At 41.1% G+C, this 14,494-nt stretch overlaps 1 protein-coding gene across 1 annotated transcript in view; it reads right to left on the minus strand.

Moving 5' to 3' along the window:
- The window catches only part of CDKAL1 (CDK5 regulatory subunit associated protein 1 like 1), a 737,125-nt gene that overhangs the window by 615,888 nt on the left and 106,743 nt on the right, over nt 1-14,494 (minus strand). The window lies entirely within an intron of this gene.

The following is a 14,494-nucleotide window of genomic DNA, read 5'->3' on the forward strand; positions in this document are numbered from 1 at the left end:
GAATTGTCCATGAGCTTTTTGAAGACCCTCATCTTGAATTTTGTTTTCCAAGGCAGTAGAAACCAAAATCACAGGCAACAGTTTGACTACCAAACAGGAGAGACATACCATATATAGCTAACACAGTGGCTAGAGAAAATAAGCATTTGTTTCAGAAAAAAGTTCCACATCTTTGCTCAGCTAATGTCTGAATTTTGTCTCTTATGACCAAGCCTGAAATAGAAGGATGAGTCAAATGTTATCCCAGTGGTAAATGAGGCTATACTAGTTCAATCTTCATTGACAGAACCAGTTCATTTTTTAACAGCAACTAACAGAATCCAAACACCTAAAAAATGGTATCAGGGCACACTGCCGTGTATTCTGAAAGGGTTCCATGAAGGATAATGTCATCACGATCACTAATGAGTCAGGAAGAAGATGCTTTGAAATACAAAGGTACACAGGTCCTCAGGTTGCTTCTCCTCTGGGCAACTCTACTGAAGCAGATTCCAGGATGTGCTCAGTAAAAACATACAGCTTTGTGCCCAGAGAGGAGAAGACCACCTAAGATGGTACAAGGAAGATTTGTTATAACACTTTTTGAGTTCTAAACAATGACGTGATAAATGACCTTAATGTTTCCATCCTTGCACACACTGGTGTTTTCATATCTGCAGCAGAGGGCCAATACAACACAGGATTGCTAAGTCAAGGATCATACATATTTTTAATTTTTGTACTTATGAAAAAGCCACTTTTTCAGAGCATTACAGCAATGCAAATTCTCACCAACAATGAAACAGAGGACACATTTCTGACACTCTCAGGAGCAACGACCCTGTTAAGAAAAAAGCAATCTAGTGGGCAAAAATCAGTATTTAATTTGTATTTCCCCGACTGCTGGTAAGGAACAAAGTCTTTCCATTTTTATTTGACACTGTCCTCTTCCCATAAACTGCTTTCTCATACCATTTGGGTATTCTTATTTTTCTATATATGAATGAGTGTACTCATAGACATACCCTCATGTTGTATGCCTTTCTCCTATTTTGGGTGTTTCAGACCAAAAAAAAAATTTTAATCATTACATGATTAAATCAAAAATTTTTAGTTGTGACAATGATTGGAGGATGTACAGAGTGGAGACAAGGTAGAGCCACGAGATGCCTCCCATGGTACAGGTCTGTCCTGCACAAAGAATCCTACTTGCCCCATGTGAATTCTGACTGTGTAGACCACAGTCCAGCACAGCTGTGTGAGGCCGCCCCTTAAAAATAGCTCTGTTTGGGGGCCGGCGCTGTGGCATAGCGGGTAATGCCACCTGCCAAAGTGTCTTGGCAAAGCTCTTGTGGGCTTTTCAGACAGACCAAAATGCCTTAAGGCTGATTCTGAGGTCAGAGTGCCACTTAAAGCAATTGTCATTCTAGGATTCTGTTGTGTGGACTGCTTCCTATGTTGGAGCAGTCACTCCTTTTTAATTCTAATATTACCACCAGACACTTAATCCTATCCATATGATAACTTTAACACTTAAGATGGTATCTTTACCACTCAGTTTAAGGGGGTTTGGGGTCCCTCAGCAAGTTTTTAAACTGTACCCTTTGAATTCCATAGGAATGTATGCAGAACTATACAGCTTTACAATTACAAGAAAATTCTTTGTTATTAACATGGCAAAAATATCAAAACAGCAAATTAGCCAATTCATCAACTATAGATGACAAAAATACTATAAAAAGTTGACTCAAGCTATTATCCCATTTAAAGAAAACAAGTACTTTTCTCCAATACCATAAAACATTGACAGGCATTTAAGGAAAGCACCAAATTAAACTTCTCAGTTTTGCCATAGATTTGTTTATCTGATCTGTCTTGCAACAGAGAAATTTATGAGCCTGAAAGCACATCATTGGTTGGCACAAAGGATGAGTTGCTGACTTCTAAAACACACTATTAAAGAGATCCTTGACATCCACCTTAATTTGTATTTTTCCAAAAACAGTTTCTATCATAGGATTCTGTCAGTTTCCTTCTTAATGCATCTACGTTGAGAAAAGCAAACAGGAGTACACATAAACACCCACCATACGATGAAAAACTCTAATATGAACCATGAAACACAATTATGCTCAATAGTTCATGACAATGATTCAGTAACTTTGATGAATGATTCAGTTCTTTATGGGAACCTGAGGAAGACAATGATGTAGACCGTGTGACTGTGCAAGTTGCATTCTAAGATGAAAATCTGATAGCCTCTGATATTACCCAATGGCACCAGGCAATCAGTTTTACAGGACTCTTCCCATTGGTTAAATTTTCACTGGTTACATCTAATTCTCTACTCTCTTCCATCCATACCTAGAACATTAAACTTCCATCTTAGTAAAAGGAAGCATTTTCATCCATAACTTATCTAGAATTTACAAAATACTGTTTACTAACATTTTAATTATAAAATAAATTTAACTGTCATTCAACCTGGTTTAAATTATTTATTTATTTATTTATTTGAAAGAGAGAGAGAAATAGAGAGAGGGATTTTCCATCCACTGGTTCACTTCCCAAATGGCCATAACAGCCAGAGCCGGGACAGTCCGAAGCCAGGAGCCAGAAGCTTCCTCCAGGTCTCCTTCATGGGTGCAGTGGCCTGAAGACTTGGGTCATCCTCCACTGTTTTCCCAGGTGCATTAACAGGGAGCTAGATCAGAAGTGGAGCAGCCAGGACTTAATCCAGCACCCATATGGGATGCCAACACTGCAGGCAGTGGCTCTACCTGCTATGCCACAGTACCAGGCCTCAACCTGTTTTCAACTAATTGAAAACTCTATGATAATCCTTATAAATTCTACTTTAATTCTGCCTGAATTCTTCTAAAATGTTTAATTTCTAAACCAGACATAAATATATCATAGAACTGAAGCAATGAAAAAATACTTTCCTTATAGATTCCATTTTCATTTTTTAAGATCATGTATTTATTTATTTATTTATTTACTTGAAAGATAGAATGAGAAAGGAGGAGAGGACACAATCTTACATCTACTGGTTCACTCCCCAAATGATGGCAACAGCCAGGGTTAGGTTAGGCCTAAACCCGGAGCCAGCAATGCGATTCTGGGCTCCCACACAGGTGCCAGGGGCCCAAGCAGTTAGGCCATGTTCAGCTGCCTTCCCAGGTGCATTAGCAGGAAACTGGGGGGAAGCAGAGGAGCCAGCCAGGCCAACCAACATTCCGATATGGCATGCTGGTATCACAAGTGGTAGCTTAACCCACTATGCCACAATAACGGCCCCAGATTTCATTTTAAATATGGTCAGAGCAGGTCTTAAGAATGGAAAATATGCATGAGTCGCAATTCTTTCTTTTTATTTGTGTATGCAACATCTGAGCCATGAACATCTCTTGTGTATTTTGTTGTTATTACTTCATCAGAGATTGCTGAGGATAAACAAAAAGAGAGAAAGTTCTCAATGTCAGCTCCGTTGTTTTACAAGTATGGTGGTGGCCATCTCCAATGTCCTGATAAATGACACCAATTTCCATAAAATGCCTATCTGCCCCAAAGGATACACCCAGCGGTAGAATCTGGTTAGCCGCCAATAAACACTCTCCCTTTCTTCCCTACTAACAGAACCCCAATTCTGTCGGGAGCAACAGTGCTCACAGGGTAGAACAAATGAGAAACACTGCATTTTCCAGGCTCCCTTACACCCGGAGGTAGTTCTGTGATGTCACTGCGGACGCGACACAAGCGCAGGGTTCTGAGTGGGACTTCCCATGAAGCTCCTCGGTCAAGAGGCAGGCTCAGCCGGCTACCCCTCCTACTGCCTCGTTTTGGGAAATTGCATGTGAAGGCTGGAGGGTAACAAAAGTCAACCTCTACCTCACCTAAGCCTCTGCTTCTTTAGGTTTTCTATGTCGTGCAGCTAAAGCTAAATCCACAGTCACGCAATCGAACAAGAAAAATACCCAGAAAAAAGTTCTACCAAAACCCACAGAGGATGGCAGACAAATGCAGGGGATGGAGGTGAATGAGAGGATACACATCGGGAAGGCAAACATGGGAGTTGACACATGCATTTGTTCAACTAACATTGTCAGCCACTGTACTAGGTGCTGGGACACGGATAAAAGACACATTAGCTGCCCCTAAGGAACTGTGAGAAAAGGGACAGATAAAGACTTTATTAAACAGAGCTATTTTTTAAAAGATTTATTGATTTATTTGAAAGAATTACACAGAGAGAGAAGGAGAGAGGCAGAGAGAAAGAGAGGTCTTCTATCTGCTGGTTCACTCCCCAGTTGGCCGCAATGGCCAGAGCTGAAGCCAGGAGCCAGGAGCTTCTTCCCGGTCTCCGATGCGGATGCAGGGGCCCAAGGACTTGGGCCATCTTCTACTGCTTTCCCAGGCCACAGCAGAGAGGTGGATCGGAAGTGGAGCAGCAGGGTGTCGAACCGGTGCCCATGTGGGATGCTGGCACTGCAGGTGGTATTACCCGCTATGACACAGCGCTGGCCCCAAAACAGAGCTATTTTTAAGGGGCAGCCTCACACAGCTGTGCTGGACTGTGGTCTACACAGTTGTTCTCATATCCAACAAGTGTCATACTGTCACCAAAGACGAGGTAGAGAGGCATCAGACTTAGAGACATAAAAATAGAAAAACATATAGATATAGCTGTGTTAGATTTGCATCCACAACTATTAGCTTTCAACAATAAGCAGCATTCCACAGAGCCTGTGGATTTTCTTTCCCTTTCACTTCCAGACCTATCCATTTTCCAGGATCATAGAAAGTCAGGTCTTAACGCAGCCTGAAATCTCAGCAACTGTGTTAACGTGTCCCAGAAAACACCTAAGCCTAGGCGCAACCCTGCGAAAGGAACAAAACCCGTTAATATTTAACACTTCAGCAGCAAGTCCTACGGGCTTAAAGGAAATGTATTTTTCCTTTATTTCTATATCAATTATTAAGCAACACTACTAAGTGACTAAAAATTAAGAAAGATTGTATTTGTCACACAGAGCATTCAATAACGGAAGAGAAAAAAAAAAAAAAAAAAACCCACCGGACTTTCTTTTCTCTGCTGTTGTATAAACACACACACCAAGAATAAGTAGATGTCTTTCAAACCCAAACAATAGGAAATCGCTCTTGGCTGAAAGCACAGGCTTGGATCATGTTGATTTCTTCTTTAATCCTGCTACAGCACGCTTCCGCATGCTCTCTGCAGCCTCCACCTACAGAGCTGTTAGGACAGCAGCCAATACATATATTTAATCACCTAAGTATTCAATGCTATCAGCCAGCTGTTGCCAGTACATAATACACTGACCTCTTTCACGCACCCTCTTGCATAAAATGGCAGAAACAAAGCAACTGTTGATGTAACAGTAATCATGAAATATGCAAAATACTATTCTCCACAAAGATTTTAGATAACTATAAAACTTGGTTTTGCATTTCAAAATGATTTACTGCCTGTAAACTGCCTTTTCAGTTCCTGCTTTGCAAATTCCGTACTAATCTTTTAACTGAAGTTAAATTCTGCCTTCATTTTATTTTTTGAAAAGTCAAGCCTAAAATATACTTTCTCCTTTATTTCCAATAGAATATCTCACAGGGTTATATCACATGATAACCTTCATCCTCTCGGCTTTCCAAGCTTAAGGCACCAACATCCCTTATGAACACTGGGTTCTAGTCCCAGTTGCTCCTCTTCCGATCCAGCTCTCTGCTGTGGCCTGGGAAAGCAGTAGAGGATGGCCCAAATGCTTGGGCCCCTGAATCTGAGTAGGAGACCCAGAAGAAGTTCCTGGCTCCAGGCTTTGGATCGGCCCAGCTCCAGCCATTTCGGTCATTTAGGGAGTGAACCAGCAGATGGAAGACCTTTCTCTCTCTCTCCCTCTCATTGTCTGTAACTCTACCTCTCAAATAAATAATTAAGTACCTTTAAAAAAAAAAAAGGAAAAAAAAAAATCACTTCAGTCTAATTGTCCAAAGAGCAACTGAGTAACTGTAATTGGGCGCCGGACTCAAGGCCCAGTACTATCAGGTTTCTATCTGCCTTCCCAACTTTCTCACTCGTGATGAGATGCTTCAATTAACTAACTGAAGCCTGTAGCTGGCCAGCTCATTTGGTTTGGTGGGGAGAAGAGGATGCTGCTATTCACAGTGGAGCCTCTGCTAGCGTAATCAGGCAACTAGTCCAAGAGAAGAGAAGTATTCTTACCTGGTACTACTTCCCTTAGAAAAGAAACTGTGAACCAATGACAAGCACAAGCCTAACACCTCATTTAGGACAAGAGAGGTTTCTTCCTGATCTACAGACACAACATAAAAAGCAAAATGGCATAACTTCTTAGAAAGGAACCCCTTTTTGCAAGGATTCACCCTCTGTCCGACACAGGAGTCACAGTCACATGGGGGGGGGGGCATCCCCATGACAACTCGTGGTTCCCATTTCCCAGGAAAAGGAAAACCCTTACAGAATAGGGTCAAAGGGTCAAAGATCCCATGAAAAATATCTCCCTGAGGGCAATACCATGACCTCTGACTTCCCAATCTGGTTGAGAGCCACATATGTAAATGAATAATAAAATGCAAAATCCTTTCAAGGAATGGACCTTGGAGGGAAGCAAGGGAGGCTAGGAGATGACCTCACAGATGATCCTGCCTTAACTATCTGGCCAAGCAGGATTAACATGGCAGGGGAAGAAGCGAGGAAATGCGTGAACACACACACATGAACACATACACACACAAGTGAGGGCCAGGGGCAGGAGGGGGAGGGTACTCCAGGAAAAATAAACTCAAACATATTATGTGCTTGGAAATTTTATAATTGGGAGGGGGGTTGAGGAATAAAATTTTAGGGAAGAATGATGAGAAAAGAGGTAGGCCAGGAGCAAGCTGAAAAATATTTTATTACACTAAGAAACTGCATCTTCATCCTGAAGCTGAGAAGGAACCGCTACAGGGGTCTGAAGGAGGAGAAAGCATGAACTGGAACAGAACAGAAGCTGAGAATAAACTTAAAACAGAACAATCTACTGCAGTATCTTGAGACAAAGATAATGAGAACCATAACTGAGCCAGCAGCAATAAGAACGGGGGAAAGGATAAAACCCGAAAGATGCATGTCTAGTTCCTGACAGTCTGATGAGAACACACGTGTTCACTACAGGTTCAAAGAAGAACACCAAGCACCACAGTTAGTGATAAAACCCTAATAATGTAGGCAAAAGGAAAAGGGAGCAAAGAGTTAGAGGGGGAGCAGATAATTTTGGAAGCAGAATCAACCCTCCAGAGTGGAGAAAGAGGAGGAGGAAAACAGGCAGTCACAGAACACTCCCAGCTGACTGTAACCAAACAAGATGAGCAATGCTAATGGAAACAGCGGCTGGAGAAAAGGTAGGGTGCATGAGGAAGAGGCTGGGCCTGAGGATTGGAAATGTCCATGGTCGTCCAAATGGAATAGTCCAGGAAGCAGCGGGATACACAAATCTAGACCTTGGAAGGCAAGATAAGGGTCAGAAACAAATGTGGGAGTAACCAGTCTAAGAGGCAACAACGAAACAATGGAAACAGATGTGAAAAGATAGGAACCTGTAAATTCACATTAAGCATATTACTGGTTTGGGGGGAAAATCTTAATGGACAATAAATGATGGACAAAACACATACTAAGTCGAAGCAACCAATACTGTGAACTAACTTTCCACACAGCAGGAAACCTTTTGGAGGGCAAAGGTGGGTGAAACTGATATGGTCACTAGTAAAAGCACGCCATCATTTAATGTATCTGCTACTAATATCTTAAACAGCAACATAAATCTGATACTGAACACAAGCTATTTCACACAAGTAGAAAACTCAAAGTATCTTACTGAAAAGTAAACCAAATACTAACATGTAAGTGTAACTCAAATTAACATGTGTTATCAAATTTGATTCTTGCAAAAGGTCACAATAAAACCCAGCGTGATTTTTATCTTCTAATGCCAAAAACTTTAATCAAGAATTAACTAAGAAAAAAAAGTTTTAGTTAAAAAAAATAGTAACCGGCCGGCGCCGTGGCTCAACAGGCTAATCCTCCGCCTTGCGGCACCGGCACACCGGGTTCTAGTCCCGGTCGGGGCACCGATCCTGTCCCGGTTGCCCCTCTTCCAGGCCAGCTCTCTGCTGTGGCCAGGGAGTGCAGTGGAGGATGGCCCAAGTGTTTGGGCTCTGCACCCCATGGGAGACCAGGAGAAGCACCTGGCTCCTGTCATCGGATCAGCGCGGTGTGCCGGCCGCAGCACACTACCGCGGCGGCCATTGGAGGGTGAACCAACGGCAAAAGGAGGACCTTTCTCTCTGTCTCTCTCTCACTGTCCACTCTGCCTGTCAAAAATAAAAAAAAAAAAAAAAAATTCAAAAAAAAAAAATAGTAACCTGACTGCTAGTGAACCCCGTGAACAACAGAACCAGTTCGGGGGTTAATTTTCTTTTAAGCCAATCACTAACTGAGAGAGCAAAACACTTCTCTGTTCCTAAGTCAGCTTTACTGAAAGCAGTTTATTTTACAAATTCAAATTGAGTAACAGTCTTCCCCAACTTCAAGTTTTGAGAAAAAGAGATGAATCTACATAAACCAAAGAATATTTTCACAATAGGAATGACAAATAATTTATACATTTGCTTGACAATGTTCTATGAGGAATTTTCTCAGAGAGAAGACGGTAGACAGAGCAGGTATCCTCTATGTCATCCACACTTCTGTATCCAATTCTCCCTCTGCTTTCAATTGTTCTTGCATGTACTTTCACTCAGAACCTAAGCCATTCCTTGAACATTACCATCATTTCTACAGGCAACGGCCGTTCACAGAACGAGTGACTCTTGTGGATCCACTATCACCAAGGCTAAACCACAGTGCCCATTTGGGTTAATACGCACAAGGTCACACAGAGGTTGACCATGATCAAAGTCAGCTGGCTAGTCTTTCTGTCATTTATATAGAACACACAAGATGTGTTTATTTTCACCAGCCTCTGAATGACCTCCTTTAGGTGGCATGGAAAAGATCCCACATTTCTATAAAGCATTAACTAAAGGAGTTTTCTTATTTGATACTCTCATTAAGAGAATTTCATTTTTTTTGAAACTTTTGATCTTTTTTTCATTTACTCAAGAACCCTTCAAGTTAAAGGCCATGCTGTATAAATTAAATTGGTGTAATGGATAAAACAAGGACAGGGCAGCTGACAAATGCTCAAGACGAAAGAGAAGCCGTCCAATGGGCTGCCCTCATAAAATGTGGGGCTCATTAGTGATTTTTTTCTAAATTGGTAAAGGCAACAGCATTTCAGATTTCAAAGTTCAAAGGACAGCTAAAAAACTCACTCTTACCTCTGTATTTTGCTACTTAAAACTCTTACTCTTTTATCAATCTGAACATGAGTAATACAAACACAGTAAAGCCTTAGGAATAATACCGAAACAAAGTTAAACGAGAAACAAACAAACAAGAATTCAGTCTATGACTGTCCTGTCAGAAATTCACAATTGCTGTATCTTAATCAATGAGACTGTATTGATCACAGGAAGGACAGCAACCCCTGAGTTATTTTTCATTATTTTTGTTAAAATGAGGTGCTCTGCCTAGTGGCTCAAGAGACACAAAGTGATGTGACAAGTAATTAAAGACAAATATTAAGTACCAAGAACACTTGTGTGCATGCATTTCAAATTATTTTTTTAGCAAAATAAAACTTTTAATTCCATTTTCCACCAATTTTTTCAAGTACCCGAGTCCATCAGAAGGGAAAGAAGAACAAATGATCGGAGATGGTAACAGCCACTCCTGAGCAGCACCGTGAACCAATTGCCATGGAGAGGAGCCCAGGGGAGAAAAAACAGGCCCCACTCCACTGTTGGAGATGTCTGAATTTGAGCATGAGGGCTGGGGCCCGATAAAGAAGAAACAGCGACAGCTCATCAGTCTCTTCCTGAATGTAGATTTTACCCCACACCAAGGCAGAAAAACGAAAACAAAGCGCATGCAAGAGTCTGAAGGGAAAGCATAGAGCCAGAGGATGAGGGGAGATGAATGTGCAGCTTAACCTGGCAGACCACACAGTTTATGAACTACGCTGCTTCGCTTTGCTGTGATAGGAGATGGTGCCAAGAGAGAAGGCATCTAGACAGCAAAAGGCTCGACAAAAGCAGGTCATTCACCGATCACCACAAGTCTCCAAAGGCACGTGTATCACTGGAATCGGATGTCTGCTCGGTGTGCACGGTTATGGTGTCTTTTACAGGGTTTATACTGGAAACAACCAAGTGCTAGCTTTTTCATTTTGTTCTTTTATTTTTTTAACATTTATTTACTTGAAAGTCAGAGTTACACAGAGAGAGGAGAGGCAGAGAGAGAAAGAGAGGTCTTCCATCCGCTGGTTCACTCCCCAGTTGGCTGCAACGGTCAAAGCTGCAATAATCCGAAGCCAGGAGCCAGGAGCTTCTTCCAGGTCTCCCATGCGGGTGCAGGAGCCCAAGGACTTGGGCCATCTGCTACTGCTTTCCCAAGCCATAGCAGAGAGCTGGATCAGAAGTGGGGCAGCCAGGTCTTGAATTGGCACCCATAAGGGATGCCAGCACTGCAGGTGGCGGCTTTACCCACTACACCACAGCGCCAGTCCCTCATTTTGTTCTGATTTAAGGATACATTTGTTTGATAGGGAAATTCAGAGAAAGAGGGAGATCTTCTAGCAGCTAGTTCACTCTCTAAATGGCCACAACAGTAGGGTCTGATCCTGGCGGAAGCCAGGAGCCCAGAACTCCGTGCTGGTCTTTAGTGGAAGTATCAAGGGCCCAATACTTGGGCCATCTTTCGCTGCTTTCCCAGGCCCATTAGCATTGATTCAGATGGGAAGCAAGGCAGCCAGGACTCCAACAGCACTCTAATAGATGATGCCATAGTCACAAGTAGAAGCTTAACATGCTGTGCAGGCCCTTTTTCTACTTTTTTTTCTCTTTCCTTTTTTTGGGGTTTTTTTTTTTTTTTTTTTTTTTTCAGTGTTAGTTTAAGTACAGTCTTAACAAGAACAATTTGTGATGATTAAAAATTTTCAAAGCCATTAAGATCTCCTTAATCATACATGACATTCTATTTAAATAATCTGTCAGTCAAACAGAACAGGGACAACTCTACCACTAATACACTGAACAGCCTCAGAGTATTTCATCTGTAAATCACATGCTGCTTCCCCCACGAAACTGGAATAAAAATGGAATCTGCAACTCAATGAGGTCGTGAGAAGTAAGCCAGATAGCATCCAGATCACATGCAGCACTTAGAACAGTGACTGCTACATGGGAGACATTAATACAGGTCAAGCAGACTCATCACCTGATTGAAAAGAGCTAGCTGTGACTGAATACAACATACCCCAAACCAAAACATGTCTTCCCTCAAACCGAGCTCTTTCTGGAATTCCTTGTTTCACTCGCAAAGCCAGAGACCTCAGAGTCATCTGCAACAGACTTGGAAGAGTGAAGACGGTTTCCCTCTCAAGCCAGCCACTCCCTTCCTACTTTGAATGCTCCATTTAGATGACATCATCTGTACCCGGAGTCTGGCGGGACTCCTGATCTGCACCCTTCCTGACACACGACCATCCTCCACACAGCCACGAGATTAACCCTCTGAGACCAGGAAAACAGAGAAAACGAAAACTTCAAGGTTACCATGTTAACTGGCTTAAAAATAAAAACTTTAATTGCATGGAGAAAGGATATAATATTATTATTATTATTGGGAAAATCAGCTGAATTATTAGGAAATATTAGGAAAATCAGCTGAAAGATTCTCAAGTGCTAAATGAAGAAAATTATAAACTCTTAAATATCAGAGTAGACTACAACATCTTATTCACGGATTAGAAAACTCAAAATTATAAACATTCAATTTTCTCCAAGTCATTTAAAAATCCAATGTAACCACAATCAAAACTACTATGTTATCTCTTGTTGAGCTGACAAACTAATGTTAAATTCATATGGAAATGCAATGAGCAAAGAAGACCCAAGACGCTCTTAAAGAAAGAGAGAGAAGGATTTAAATACCCAGACGATATGAACATATATACTACAAATGACTATGTCCAACAGAACACTACGCCACAGCGAAGAATAAAGAAATGGATCAATGGAACAAATCAGAGGACTCAAGGACTGACCCAAACATGTATGGATATTCAATACCCAGATAAAAAGAGAAAGGATAGACTTTTTTTTTTTTTTTTTTTGACAGAGTTAGACAGTGAGAAAGAGACAGAGACAAAGGTCTTCCTTCCATTGGTTCACCCCCCCAAATGGCCACTACAGTCAGAGCTATGCCAAGCCGAAGCCAGGAGCCTCTTCCCAGTCTCCCACGCGGGTGCAGGGGCCCAAGCACTTGGGCCATCCTCCACTGCCCTCCCGGGCCACAGCAGAGAGCTGGACTGGAAGAGGAGCAGCTGGCACTAGAACCTGGCGCCCATATGAGATGCCAGCACTGTAGGTGGAGGATTAACCAAGTGACCCACGGTGGCGGCCCCTAGGATAGACTTCTTAAAAAAAAAAAAAAAAAGTTACAGGAATAAATGGTTATCTACATGGTAAAAAATGAAATTGAGCTACTCCATGGTACAATACCAAAATAGTAATAATAATAATGCCAGATGGATTATTTACCTAAATCTAAGAGGTAATATCATGGACCTTTTTAGAAGAAAACATAGGAAAATACTTTAATAACTTCAAAATAAGGAAAAACTTCTTAAACAATAAATACATAAACCAAAAGCAAAGGATGCATTTTAAAACATAAATTTTCCCCTAAAAGATATCATTAAAGAAAGCAGAAAGCTAAACTACAACAGAGAGGAGATGTTTGCATCCTGTGTAATATCTAAGGATCAGTGTGAAAACTACATATAGGGGCAGGTGTTAAGCACAGTGAATAAGATGCCAGTTTGAACACCTGCATCCCAGGTCAGAATGCCTGGGGTTGAGTCCTGCCTTTGCACCCAATTCCAGCTTCCTGCTGGTGCACACCCTGGGTGGCCACAGGTGATGGGCTCAAGTAGCTAGGTCTATGCTAACCCCATGGGAGAATCGGATCCAGTCCCCAGTTCCCAGCTTCCACTTGACCCAGCCCCAGCTCTTGTAGCCATTTGAGAGGTGAACAAGCAGGTGGGAAATCTCTCTTCCTTTCAAATAAATAGGAAAATTTTTTAAGTCTTCAGATAAAAGAATACACCGTATTGTCACAAATAGATAATAAAAGGAAAAAACTCAAAAGAAAAGTAGACAAAAGGCCTGAAAAGCCAACTACAGAAAAGGAAAATCCAAATGACCAAGAGACATATAAAAAGATGTTCCATCTCATTAGTGATCACAGAAGTGCAATTAAAACCATAATATCATCACCAAAAAATTTGCAAAAATTATTAAGTCTGACCACATCAAGTGTTGACAAGAACACAGAACAACATACACACATCCATGACTGGTGGCAACAAACACTAGTGGGTGCATTTATGAAAACAAGTTGTTATTGCCTGCTTAAGTCTGAGCATACACATACCTGTGACCCAGTATTCAGCTCTTAATTACATATCCTAGAATAATTCTTAAGTTCTTTAGAAAATAAATTAAAAATATGCATAGCAGCAGAGTCCATGAAAGAAAACACTGAGGAAGACTCTATCAATATTAAACTGGATAAATAAATTGGGCACATTGAATGAAATACTAGGAATGGATAGATGCTGAGGAAAAGAGCAAATCTCAGAAGAACACACAGTATATTCCCAACACGTGAAGTCCAAACAGGGCTAAACTAAACAACATGGTTTAGAGATGCACTTAATAAAGATAAATCCTCTAAAAATAGTAACAGAATGACTCCTTGTCTATATTCCAGAGGAACAGTTGGTTTTCGACTTATGACTTGTTGAATTCTTTATTTAGTGCAGGATTAAGCTCGTGACCATAAATTAAACTGAAAGTGAGTCACTGCAAAAAAAAAAAAGAAAAGAAAAAGAAAAAGAAAATAGGAAAGGAAGGAGGGAGGGAGGGTAGGGTGCAAAGTACCATTACGCTCTTAAACTGCACATATGAAATACATGAGTTTTTTTCCCTTTACATATATATAAACATATTTAAATAGTAACAAATGACTCACAAAAGTAAAGCCTACTTCTTGGGGAGCACGATTCAAAGAGGGATACTTGGCACTGTTATTGTCTTGACAATGGCATTTGTATTTTTTGTGCTGGGTTGTGATTATTAAGCTGTTAAGTTTATTACACTGAAAGTGCACAAGTTTATATAATACGCTTCACAATAAAACCAACAAGAGTAAAGTTAGGAAATGAATCCTAAGAAACTGCCGGTTAGAAAAGTTCTCATTAAAACCTCTCTCCTTATTAAATAAATTCAATACAGTATAACCTCAGAAGTCCAACTCGCAATTTTT

This window comes from Lepus europaeus, chromosome 3 (genome assembly GCF_033115175.1).
Source record: "Lepus europaeus isolate LE1 chromosome 3, mLepTim1.pri, whole genome shotgun sequence".
NCBI classification, from domain to species: domain Eukaryota; kingdom Metazoa; phylum Chordata; class Mammalia; order Lagomorpha; family Leporidae; genus Lepus; species Lepus europaeus.